The sequence below is a fragment of the Urocitellus parryii genome, unplaced genomic scaffold, assembly GCF_045843805.1.
Source record: "Urocitellus parryii isolate mUroPar1 unplaced genomic scaffold, mUroPar1.hap1 Scaffold_540, whole genome shotgun sequence".
In the NCBI taxonomy this organism is placed as follows: domain Eukaryota; kingdom Metazoa; phylum Chordata; class Mammalia; order Rodentia; family Sciuridae; genus Urocitellus; species Urocitellus parryii.
The window spans coordinates 106,348-117,574 of NW_027554073.1; the positions used below are offsets into that span (position 1 = coordinate 106,348).

The 11,227-nt window shown below is 37.7% G+C and overlaps 1 pseudogene; it reads right to left on the reverse strand.

Moving 5' to 3' along the window:
* LOC144252743 (transport and Golgi organization protein 1 homolog) overlaps positions 1-7,188 on the reverse strand; it is an 84,120-nt pseudogene extending 76,932 nt beyond the window's left edge.
* Between the last annotated feature and the right edge of the window lie 4,039 nt (positions 7,189-11,227).

An 11,227-nucleotide genomic window follows, 5' to 3' on the forward strand; every position in this document is an offset into this window, starting at 1 on the left:
AACTCTAAGTGGAAAAGGAAGCACATCCTTTGATAAACAGAACGTAAATGTCAACACATTACTAAACAACTCTCGTCCATAACTTTCTGTAAAACAAAGGGATGTTCATAATAATTTCCCTTCATGCTCACTGGTGAATTGATTTTTATACCGTAATCTAAAATATAGAATGTAAAAAGTATAAAAGTAAACCAAAAAACATATATTATTTCCCTGTGTTTAAAATGCATTGGCCCACAGGCCTTCAATACTTAAAACCTAAAATACCATCAAATCATTAGAAATTAAATCTTTATCAACCTTGTTTACTAAAAGAAAAAGAAGTATTCCTATTGACATATAATCAAACACTTTTAAAGTCATGCATTTAATTTGACAATGATATCTTTCAAAGGCCATCCTGGATGTGTATATTAGACCTAATTATGTAACTAAATAATAACTTATTAATTAAAACAAAAGATGGGATTTAAGACAAATCTCCCTAGTACAAGTAATTCTGGTTTTCCTATATCTCATTCAACATTTTCCTGAATGTACCCATATACACTTAACATTTCTTCCCTGAGGGATAATTAACTGCCACATACTTTGACAAGTTTACACACACACACACACCTTACCAAAAGCCATAATTAAATAATTGCACCTGGAAGTAGCAAGCATAAGGTTTCAAAGGTCTCATGCAATATTAACACACAAATTCTAAATATACTTATGACTGTGGAATCCCATTTTTAATTACAACATAAATTAACAAATCTAAATAATACAATTACCATAAAGCTAAAATTCTCATTTATGCAGCTATGAGTTAAAAGAAATATAATACCACAATCTATTGCATTTTCTGGCATGAAAGCAAAAACACAATACAAATGTAGGCTTTTCTATCAAAATTACAAGAACTAACCTTCTACCCAGAAGAATCCAAAGACACACAAAAGCATCTGCATTATTTTACATATGAGGTGTATGGAAAAAAGTCTCTCCCCAAAGTAGTAAGAAACAACTTCTAATTTCCTAAGAAACTTGTATTTTACATTTGTTTTTTTTTTTCCTGAATCACTTACACAGCCACAAAGAAACTCAGATATTAAAGAACTAGAGAAGTTAAAAGATGTCCTTTTCAATAGCCAACAGTCACCAAAGACTGTGACAAAAGAAAATAGATATAAGTATTCCATGTTACTGTGCACAAGCAAGCCCAAAGTTTTACTGCTTCAATAGTTAAATCACTAAATGTTAAGCATTATTTCATGAACCTAAATGAAATCTGGTATATAAAGAGAAAAAAATATGCGATAAGTGAAACTTACTTTCTATTTCACAGAAATATTATTATTATTTTAGATTATTTTACTTCATCTAAAATAATCCTGTGACCTTGTGGAAACAGTCCTGGGTTAAACACTTAAAGTACATTCCTTTACCAAATGTACTAGTAAATTACTGCTCTGAAAGTATTCAATATGTCTACTATGTTCTCTAGATGTAAATTCATACACTGGTTTAAGCCATTTGCAGAAAATCAACAGAAATTATCAGAATATATTCTGAAAGTTAAGTGATTCTTCCACAGAGCAAATTTAACTTGACCTCCTAAATGGTACAGATTTGACACACCATTTAGAAGGGTAAAAGAAATACTGATTTACTTCTTCTCTAAAGCAATACTGTTCAACAAAATTATAATACAAGTTACACATGTAATTTTGAATTTTCTAATAACTATGCGAAGATGATAAAAATAAAATTTTTAAAACACTTACTAAACATGCCAAATATTATTTCAAGATGTAAAAATCCAGTATGCATTTCACACTTACAGCATATCACATTTTCAACTAACCACAACAACCTGGTCCATAGTCAGAATGTGGCTAGTGGCTACACTATTGAGCAGTATACTTTTTAAGTAATATTTTGAGATCTGACATACCACTCTGTTTATAATTAGTTCACATTCATGTCTGCTTTTTAAACTGAAATGGCTGTGACTACAAATATAGGCAAAACTGTTAATTCACTGGATAAATCAGGATCAGATCCCCCTTATCTGGGAATCTGGTTAACACACACAATAAGTAGCAAATGGATTTTTCTTTATTATGTCTCAAGTAGACTTCAGAGATGGTGCTGATCAACATGAGCAAACACAATTTGTAGCAAAAACACAGGTTAAACACCAAAACATTTTTATATCAAATCATAACACTGCCTTAATTCTAGCATCCCTTCCCCTCTCATTCTTGAGCACATATTTCTATGCAATTTATTTATAATATTGCTCTCTAAATTTGATAAATTTTGTAAACCATACAGTCACCATTCAAAAATAAACAGAACACTATATAAGACACAAATGAAAAAAATCAACCAGCTACTTTTAATACAATTTGTCAACCAATCTTAAAGTCTGAGTTCCACTGAATTTGATTCTTCTCACAATTCCAATTAATTTACTTCTAAGAATTTTCCCAAGTCATTAGGATATTTGTTTAAAATGTAAATAATTCCAACAATGTGTTTTCTAGAAAATAACAACTACAACCATAGCTTAGCACATAAAATTTGTCCTTTAGGCAAGTTACTGAATAAATCAAACAAAAACAACTATACTCCTGTTTAATGCTTTCACATTTTGTAACACCATATTCAACAATTTCTAAATTTGGAAAATCAGTTCAGATTGCACTCAAACATTAACTTTAAAACTTAAAACCTTACAGGTTTCTACAAAATACTTGTGAATAAATGTATTCCACAGAAAAACAACAGAAAAATCAACACCACTCAAACAAATCTCAGCAAGAAGCACAAGATCAGTATATTCATAAGTACAGAATATATGATACATGCTAAACAGTGTTTTTCCCCTAATTTAATTTAATTCACCTAGGAAATTTTTGTTTAAAGCACTTGCAAAGTTTTAAGGAAGCAAACATAGCTAGCTAGCCTCTTCTGCTGCACATACATACAAGGATAATACATTCATCTCCTGATATCATTCCACAATTTAGAAATCAAAATAACAAAATTTGTTTCTTACCTGTAGTTAGGAGAGGGTTAAGGGTTATTTCAGCTAGCTCCTTCTGAATTCTATTAGTGAAATGGGAACAGACAAAAAGGATTTGAGACAGTCTACAGAATAACCAGAAAATCAGAATGCCCTCTACCATCATGCAGGTAACTGCAAGGCTGGTTTTGCCTTCAGTAATGCTAACATGGCTGCTTCCTCTTTGTTCTCAGAGGCATAACCCAAACTCCTTAACAGAAAATTGCAGCTTTTTTCTCACTTGGTACTGTAAATAGGTAAGTCATTTACACCTGATTTGAGAAAGTCCTCCACTACTACTCAACAAAACGATGTAAAATCTATTTTAAAACTCTTTTTACCAAAGAAATTCTCTTTTCAAGCTTATATGCAAATGAGACAAAACAGAAGGAGGAAAAGCACTAGAATATTTTTGACAATGACTTCAATCCACTTTTACTGTGGTAAAAATTAGAAAGCTATTGCAAGAGCACATTAATAGTTTTGTCAATATTTTATCTGTTTAAAAAAAGTTTAAAATTTACAAATACCTTTACCAATGAAAAACTTCCAAGGACTATTTTAGCAATCTTACTTAACCATTTCTTTTCTCTGATCTTAGGTACAGCACGCAAATTTAAATTTCATACTCTTGGAGGAAAGAGGGCCTTAAGGTAAGGGGAAAAAGAGCATTTCTCTGATTTTCTTGAAATTTAAAATGTTCTCAAAAGTTGTTTAATGTTCTCTCCACAAGATTACAACATACTGAGAAGAATTTTAAATTATTTCAAAGACTGCTGCTATTCAATACAATATTCTCAAGTTCATTAGTGTTTGATTAATGGTGCAATGACTGTGAAAATGTATAGAAAAATAAGAACATGAATCACTATAAAATGCAATAATTGATCAGTTTTTATATTTCCTTTTTCTTTTAGTTGTGATCAATGAAAAACCACAAAACATCAACATTAGGTAATGCTATAGGTACACTTTATGTTTGATACAAGAGTTCTACTCAACACAACCACTATCACTGATGGAGTCCCATTGATGGATTTTTTTTGCCATAATAGAAAATAAAAGTCAGCAGGAAACAAATAATCTTTCACTTATAACCAACAAAATGTTTTTTTTTCCTGCTGTTGATTTTCACTACTATGTCAAGAACATCCAGGAGTTTTAAAGATGTGCAAAGTTTTAACAGCAAAGTGACACCTGAGATTGTTAATGGCTACTTTTCCATTTTATTTGTTCTCACAAGAACAAACGGGGATAACTATAACTACAAAAAAAATTATACCTATTATGCAGGATTTAAAGACTTGTTTGTAAAACTAAGCAAATTTAAAATCTGCTTTCAAAAAAAGCCAAGGCCTGACATTCAACATTTTTTAGCAAATATAAACTTTTTTGATCATTTCCTTTCATGAAAAGTGAGATATTTCCTTTTATGAAGTTGCCACCACAGATGCCTGGAATGACACCCACATGGACACACGCTAATTTCACTCAAGAGTATAACTCACAAAAGGAAACATCCCCAATGTACCATCTAATTCAGTTTCACAAATTTTCCTTGCCAACTCCTTAAACTGTCAGGATGAGAATTCAGTCTCTAGGACTCTTGCTGAAATTACCAAAGTACAGAATAAGTTTGCTTAGAAGCATAATTTTAGTGAGGATATTTTCATGCTCCCTAAAGGATGACAATTCATTCAAGTACAAATAAAATTGGTCATGAAGTATTTCTGGAGTATTGTTCTTGATGTAAAAATAAAAGCATCCAATTGCTTGAAAGACAACCTGACAATGTTACCTTTTAGCACTAGTGGATAACTTAGCAGTGGTTTTGCGAGAGAGTTTGGTGCTCTTCTTCCCCTGGGTGGCAGAAGGTTCTTTCTTCATGATCTTCAGGCTCTGGAGCAGCAGGGTGTTGCTGGTCGAATCTGAACTGCCACTGCTGGTGCTGGGGCTGTCATCATCGGACATTTGCTTATCACTGGCCATTTGATGAAGTTATCACTTGAAAAACTTTTTTAAAGAGGAAAGAGAAGAGGGAAGAAATGTTAATCTAAGAAATCAATCAACAGCGTTTCCTTATCTTAATATCATTCCCAAATTGTATCTTTATAAAAAGGCTTCAAAAGTGTTCACATTTATTGTATGAAAATGTTACTGGGGATAGGATGAATCTTACAATGCCAGCTCTCAGGGATTGTCCGAAATCACCCACTCACATTTTTTTCCATTCCTTGGATAATCTATGAATTGTCTACTTTCTCAGAAGGCATGAAAAAGATTTGCCGGGGAACTTAAGGCAAGGAGTATTAACAATATAACTGTAAATAACAGGTTTTTATGAAAAATGTTAAAAAGTCACTACACGTCTAAATATTCACAGACTGACATGGGTCAGAGCTACCAAATTCCCTTTCCCAGAGGAAAACATTCCCTGTCAACCGCTCATATGCTTATTTAAGGTGAACATTCCTCTTCTATGCACGTAAAACCTTTAAACACAACACTGGGAAATTTAAAACTCAACTAACAAGCCTCCCTAGCCTTTTCCACAGCCAGCAGTGAAGATTCATCCAGCCGCCACCATGGGAAAAGCAGAATCCAAACTGCACTTTCGGCAAAGCTCCCCACGTCACCAAGGTTCCTTGCTCAATATTTACATCACGGGGGACATTTTATCCAAAATTAACCAAAAGAAGGGTAAAAGCCCAAGGAAAACAACAAAGCCCCAAGAACTGCAACAAATGTCTGCGCCCTCATAGGCGAGCCACTGCCGCTGTCGCTGCTGCTGCCAGCGTCCACGCAGCTCCGCGGCCCTTTGTGGGGAAGGTCACCCACAGACAGCTCGCAGCCCCAGCGGGCAAGTAATAGGAGCAGCCAAAAGGCCCCGCAGCTCTGGGACACCGGTGGCGTGGACGCCTGGCGTGAACCTAGCTGCTGCCACCGCCCTAACTGCCCACCCCCCAGGACCCCCGCCCCGCCGCCCTACCTTGCCGCCTGAAGGAAGTTGCCGCCGCCCCTACTGCCCTGATGCCCCTACTACCCCGATGCGGACCCCAGGACCCTGCCTTACCTCGCGGCAGGAATGAAGCTGCCGCCGCCACCTCCCCAGCCTAAGCCCATGGGGACACCATCCCCGCTGCCCTACTTCCTGGCGTGAATGTAACTATGGCCACAGCTGCCCTAACTGCCCACCCCCCAGGACCCCAGCCCCACCGCCCTACCTTGCTGCCTGAAGGAAGCTGCCGCCACCCCTACTGCCCCCCACGTGGACCCCAGCCCCGCCGCCTTACCTGCAGCGGGAATAGCTGCCGCCGCCACCGCCCCAGCCAAAGCCCACGGGGACACCATCCCCGCTGCCCTACTTCCTGGCGTCAAGGTAACTGCTGCCACCGCCGCCCTAACTGCCCACCCCCCAGGACCCCAGCCCCATCGCCCTACCTTGCCGCTGGAAGGAAGCTGCCGCCGCCCCTACTGCCCCCCACGTGGACCCCAGCCCCGCCGCCTTACCTGCAGCGGGAAAGAAGCTACCGCCGCCACCGCCCTGGCTAAAGTTAACAAGGTTCCCATCCCCGCTGCCCTACTTCCCGGCGGGAAGGAAGCTGCCGCTGCCGCTACCACAGCCCTAGCTGCCCCCAAAGCCGACCTCAATCGTGGCGGCAGGAACGAGAACGAGGCGGCGGCGCCGGCAGGAACCGGAACGAGGTGGCGGAGGCGGCAGGAATGAGGCGGCGGCGGCGGCAGGAAGGAGGCAGGAAGGAGGCGGAGGCGGCAGGAAGGCGAGGCCACTGAAGTCGTCCCCTCCCCGCCCCCCTGGCTGCCACCCCCAAGCTGACCCCCCACGCCGACCCCCACCCTCCCTCTTCCTTACCTCGAGGAAAGAAGGAAGCAGCCGCCACCGCAGCGAGGCGGTGGCAGGAGGAGGCGGCAGGACCGGGACCCCGAGGCGGTGGTGGTCCTGGCAGGACTGAGACCCAGGCGGCAGCGGCGCCCCCCTGGCTGCCACCCCCACGAAGACCCACACCCTCCCTCTTCCTTACCTCACAGCAAGAAGGAAGCAGCAGCCACAGCGAGAAGATGCAGAGACAAATCCACATACTTACAGCCATCTGACATTTGAAAAATCTGTCAAAACTATATTTTAGACAGACAAAAGACAGCCTTTTTAACAAATGGTGGTAGGAAACTGGATAGCTATGTATACAAAAATAAAACAGACCCCTCTATTTCACCCTATACAAATCCCAATCAACATGGATCAAAGACTCGGGAATTAGACCAAAAACTTTACAACTACTAGAAGAAAACATAGGCTCCATAGTCCATCATATAGATACTGACAAGACCCCCAAAGTGCAAGAAATAAAATGAAGAATAAATGAATGCCATAAAACTAAAAAGCTTGTCTACAGCAAAGGAAACAATTAAGAACATGAAGAGAGAGATGACAGAAAGGGAAAGAATCTTGGCCACCTATTCTTCTGATAGGGGATTAATATCCAGAAGATTAAAAAAAGCTTAGCACCAAATATAATATAATAATAATAATAATAATGATGCAATCAATAAATGGGCAAAAGATCTAAACAGAAACTTCTCAAAAGATGAAACACAAATGGCCAACAAATATACGAAAGAAATGTTCAACAGCAATCAGGAAAATATAAATCAAAATTACAATACAATGTAATCTCAACCCAGTCAGAATGGCACTGCTCAAGAATATGAATAATAATTGCTGGCGATGTTGGGGGGGGAAAGGTACACTTGAACATGGTTGGTGTGACTACTAAACCACTCTGAAGAGCAGTATGGAGATTCCTCAAAAACCTAGAGATGGAACCACCCTATGACCTAGCTATCCCACTCCTTGGTATTTTTCCAGAGAGACATAAGATTGACACACTGCAGGGATATAGCCACCTCAAAGTGTATAGCAGCAAAATTTCAATAGGTAACTTATGGAATCAACCCAGATGCCAATAAATAGATGACTGGAATAGAATGAATATATATATATATATATATATATATATATATATATATATATATACACACACACACACACACACACATATACATATACATATATATATTCTTAATATGTATCACAATTATGATACATACACACACACAATGGAGTTTTACTCAGCCATAAAAAAGAATGAAATGATGGTACTTGCTGGTAAATGGATGAAAATGGAAAATATCATGTTAAGTGAAATTAGCCAAACTCAGAAACTCAAAGTTTATATGCAGAAGCTAGAGTAAAATAAGGAAAGGAGGAGGTAAGGAAAGGATAATACAAATGAATCAAATATTAAATAATAGACAAGTGAAAGGAAGTCTAGCAGAGTGGAGGAAAGGGATGGAGAGGGGAAGGAGGATGGAAGGGAAAAAGAGGAGGGAAAAATGGATATCATGAACTAAAATAGATTTCCATGCATGTATGAGTTTTTCAGGATGAATGCAACTACTATGTATAACTATAAAGCTCTAATTTAAAAAAGAAAAATTAATAATTATGCAGTCAACAGTTAGGACTTTTGAGACAAGCATTAAGCTAGGAGCCTGGGTACACTGACCTCCTCCTTTATCACTCTTATTAACGATGAGGAAAAGGCAAAAACTCACATAGCAATAACTGAACAAATGATGACCATAAATTAAAACTGGTACTGAAGCCAAAAGTCAGGATGATATGATGAAAGAAATGTATGTATTAGGGGAATGAAGTTAGAAGGAATGACATGACAGTTTCTAAGATACAGATGGTTATGGTGCTCTGAATAAAAACTAGCCCAGAAAGCTGACAGTGCTAAGGGGTTGAACAGTCAAGACAGGAAAGGGGAGGTCATGAAGTATCCTTTCTTGGGTGACCATACAATTACCATTCATGTAGGGGTTCTTTAGAGATTGAAATATTAATAATAATTATACAAGGACATGGCATGATCCAGTGCTATCCTGGGCTAGAAGAAATATGGTTATCCTACATATATAGTATACTAACTAATGCTAAATTTATTATCATTGGGAATCACTAAATTTTTTAAATGAGTAACATGAATCAATATTTTTAAAAGATTACTCTCGCTACCAATAGAGAATGAATCTGAGATCAGAGAACTTCAGAGACTTGCTTGGAGACTAGCAGTTCAGGTAAGAAAAGATAAGAACTACGCTTAGATGGAGATGAGCTGAGGTGGGAAGAAATGTCTACACTCAAAAATATTATGGAGACACAGATTCAAAAACACTTAATGATCAATTAGATGTGAAAGAAAAAAAAGGGGGTAATTCAACAAAATATATCACAGAATTCTCCCTTGAGCACTTGCATTTCTGAGGTTACTACTTCCCGAGATAAAAGCAAATACTCAAGCACAGTTTCATAGAGAAAATTAATTACAGTTCAGCTTGATATACATTATAACACACTCCTAAAATATATTTAAGTGGATGCATCAATAGGCAGTTAGACATTCAAGTCTGGACTACAGAGGAAAGGTTGCAGATATGATTTGAAAGACATTAGCCTACAGCTGATATGTAAAGCTAGCCTAATGTTCCTATGAAGAGCTACAGAACTGATGAAATTTCCCATAGTAGGTGAAAAGAAAGAAGAAATATGAACTAAAACTGAATTATGGAATACTCTAAGACATATTGATTCAGAAAAGGGAGGAGGATCCAGCAATGGAGACTGAGCAGACAGAGTTCTTAAGAAGGAAAGCCTTGTGGTATCACAAAGCAAGAGTAGAGGGGGATGAGATTTGGGTATGACTAAGTCTCATGCTGGTGGGAAGTTGTATATGACAGTGATAAACATATCCACTAGATTTGGCAACCCAGTCGCCATGGGTGAGCATGAGAAGTAGACAAAGCTAGCTGACACTTCTCTCACAACGTCCTACCGAAAAGGAGAGAAAATAAATGAAAAAAAAGAAATCAGAAAGGGAAGAGATCAAGGGATTTCGTTGTAAACTGAACAATTCTCAACTATTTATGCCAACTGTAATAATTTCGTGGAGAAAGAAATGCCAGCTATGGAGGGAATAACTAAACCTTATGAAGGCTGAGGGGCAGCCATGTGAAAGGAAGGGCTTCTCCAGAAGGACACTCCTCCGCTGCAGCAGGAGGGAGGGGCAACACTGGCTTTTAAGTGGAATTTTGAATTTGGTGTTGGGAAAATAAGTAATCTCCCTCTAGTGACTTTCATTTCACTGAGGTCATTAGTTGAAAATGAGGCGATAAGAAGCATGTACAGAAGCACCAGAGACAAAAATTATCAATTAAGCATTAAGGAGATTATAAGATGTAGTGTGCTAGAAAAATGTGAAATTTCTGGGGTGATGCTGAGTGCCCAATTGGTAATGTTAATCATGAATTTTTAGTGATACCATCTATCTAGCTGTGTGATTTTCCTCCATAATGTTTTCCAACTCAATTAAATTCTTATTAAATGTTCATGTTTATGATTACATTTGCTTTGGCTCTTGAAGAACATATAATATTCATAACTGTTGTTTAAAAGTTAATTGGGACCAATAAATATTCATATTCTCCTTTACTACTTTACCACAAACTATGGTTTTCTTTTATACCAAATCTCTAGACCCTACCTCATAACTTTCAATTACAGTATTTTTTTAAAAGTTGGGGAGATCTTCATTTTCAAAGATTCAAACCTGAGTTAATTCGGAATCCTCTCTTTGACTTGCAACAATTAAATAATCTTGACTGTCTGAAGTAAAATATCTTACTTGGGAACTCTCAGAAATAATGATTGTTTGCACCTGCAAGGAAGACAGAAAAGTGGGAATAAAAATTTAAAGAGTTTAACTCAGAAAGGCACTAAATATTATACTAATGAGTTAGTATTTGATGTTTAAGACTCGATGTTTAAAACTATTCTGATCACTAGGTATGCATATATCATAAGCATACATCATTTCAAGCCAACAAAAATAGCCCCCGTTTAAGATACATGCTACAATTTGTATCAACTTGCAAAAAGTTCTGTTACTCATTAACATAGAATATACATTGTCATCCATTTAGATCAGTCTTACAAATCTGAATTTCTTTTAGGTAAAGCAATATAAAATGAAGATTTTGTTTTTACCAGGAATAACTGGAATCCAGATGTGAAGGTATACACACTGT